We start from the raw sequence: 3,087 nt of genomic DNA, 5'->3' as shown, positions 1-3,087 counted from the left end.
CTAGTCTATAGTCTAGTCTATAGTCTAGTCTATAGTCTAGTCTATAGTCTAGTCTATAGTCTAGTCTATAGTCTAGTCTATAGTCTAGTCTGTAGTCTAGTCTACAGTATAGTCTATAGTCTAGTCTAAAGTTTAGTCTATAGTTTAGTCTATAGTCTAGTCTATAGTCTAGTCTATAGTCTAGTCTATAGTCTAATCTATAGTCTAGTCAATAGTATAGTATATAGTCTAGTCTTTAGTCTGGTCTATAGTTTAGTCTATAATATAGTCTATATTCTACTCTATAGTCTAGTCTATAATCTAGTCTATAGTCCAGTCGATTGGCTATATTCTTGGCTATAGTTTAGTCTGTCGCCTCAGTTTTTCGAAAATTACCCTTAAAAACTATTATCTAGTCTATAGTCTACCTCCTAGTTTATAGTCTAAAATTTTCTAAAATTACTCTTAAAAACTACGACAATACAACCTTCAAAATCTTCCACTATAAGATCCCAATAAAAACAAATATATATTCCAAAGAAAAGAAAAAAAGCAACAATATTCAATATATTGTTCATACTTGCATGAACTACGTAACCAGATTATAGTCACCGATACTCTTGAAATACCCTCTTCGCACAATTCACTTTTAAACTACACAAACAAAAAATTAAACGAAAATGTTGACAACAACAAAAGGACCGCATTAAAATACGACAAAAAAATTTAAAAAAAAGTATATAAATGTATCATGTTTATTTGTTTTTGTGTTTTTTATACATTTTTAAATAAAACATTTTGCTTTAACAAGGGAATTCCCTCTCTAAACGAACATTGTATCTCTCTGTCACTCTCAAAGAGACTATAAAAGATATGTGGGAACAAACACCTCAAAGCCCCCTTTGAAATAAGATTAAAATGACGCAGTTGTATTTTTTTAAGATTGGGGAATAATGGAAATATTTTTTTATTTTTATTATTTTATAATACAAAATAAAGAGTTCAAAACGAATTTAAAAGAGAAAATGGAATGGAAAGAAGAGAAAATGTTAAATGTTAATGTTCATCTTAAAAGAGTTTAATTATTTACGAAAGAGAAAATAATTTTATTAAAGAGTTAAACTTTTAGAAACTAAAGAAGTAAAAGCAAATTTCTCTTAAGATTTGGCAATTTATATATAGACGAGACTTTAGATTAGACTATAGAATAGACTATAGGCTAGACTATAGACTAGACTATAGTATAGACTGTAGACTAGACTATAGACTAGACTATAGACTATTCTATAGACTATACTATAGATTAGACTATAGACTATACTATAGATTAGACTATACTATAGACTAGACTATAGACTAGATTATAGACTAGACAATAGACTAGACAACAGACTAGACTATAGACTAGACTATACTATAGACTAGACTATAGACTAGACTATAGACTAGACTATAGACTAGACTATAGACTAGACTATAGACTAGACTAAAGACTAGACTGTAGACTAGACTATAGACTAGACTTTAGAAAAGACTATAGACTAGACTATAGACTAAACTATAGACTAGACTATAGACTAGACTATAGACTAGACTATAGACTAGACTATAGACTAGACTATAGACTAGACTATAGACTAGACTATAGACTAGACTATAGACTAGACTATAGACTAGACTATAGACTAGACTATAGACTAGACTATAGACTAGACTATAGACTAGACTATAGACTAGACTATAGACTAGACTATAGACTAGAATATATAGACTATAGACTGAATTGTCTTTAAAACAACTTTAATTGCTTGATATTTACTTGTAATTACAAAAAAAAACAAAAAATTTTTAAATAAAACTCAACAAGTTTGTTTATTGACCCATTACTCATACGCTACGTTGGGCCCCCATTTTTTTTGTCAGAGTTGTTTTTAACATACATAAAAAATATTTGTTTTATTATTTTCAAAAAATAAACGTTATTTTTTACACATTCAATACCGGTTCTAAAGAAAAAACAGCTGCAAAATTTTACACACCGACACACACTGACAAAAAATAAAAAGCAAATAAAAAACAACAAAAATTAAAATACTCATGCAATAAATGATTTTTTTTAGAAAATAAAAAAGTGTATTAAAACCAAACCGTAAAGGTGAATAAATACAACAACAATAAAAAATAAAAATAAATATATTACAAATACAACTCGATAGCAGCAGTAACACCGACACAACATTTCAACTAAATACCACAGACAAGCAAACGGCTTCCCCCAATTAAACACATTAAACAGCAAGAGAAACCAACAACAGCAACAACGACATCATCATCATCAGCTTTGTATGCAATATGCATGACTTCATAACCAGCAACAACTATAAAAAATATATATGTATATGTATAATAAAGCGAGCCAACAAAACCCGACAGTTGTAAAGTTGGCAATTACTAAGGGTCCATTTAATGATGTACTCGAAAAGATTTTCCCAATCACTCAAATTGAAGTTTATTGAAGTGCTTTATTAAAGATATAAATTTCCCTAAAATTGGTAATAGGGAGATCTTTTAGGAAATACGTAAGGCAGTTGACACTTATTGGGACTGAAGTCTTTGAATTTTTGTTTTATTTAAGATTTTTCTTGTTCTACGGTTTAGCAAAAGCTTTAAAAGAATGAGTTGACTGAAGTCCGACCTATAGACTAGACTAAGCTTTAGACTATAGCACATAGACCCAACTCTTGGCTTGAATATATTCCTGACAAAAGAAAGGGCTCTAGTTCAGATTATAGTTCAGAATATAGACTAGACTATAGACTAGAGTATACTAAAGACTAGACTATAGAATAAACTAAGGAATATACTGTAGAATAGAATATAGACTAGACTGTAGATTCAACAAAAGATTGGACTATAAAATAGACTATAGATAAGACTATAAATAAGACTATAGATAAGACTATAAATAAGACTATAGAATAGACTATAGAATAGACTATTGACTAGACTATAGCGTAGACTATAGACTAGACTATAGACTAGACTATAGACTAGACTATAGACTAGACTATAGACTAGACTATAGACTAGACTATAGACTAGACTATA

Source organism: Lucilia cuprina, chromosome 6, assembly GCF_022045245.1.
Source record: "Lucilia cuprina isolate Lc7/37 chromosome 6, ASM2204524v1, whole genome shotgun sequence".
Lineage (NCBI taxonomy): Eukaryota > Metazoa > Arthropoda > Insecta > Diptera > Calliphoridae > Lucilia > Lucilia cuprina.
Note: the sequence above shows the minus strand (reverse complement) of the source record.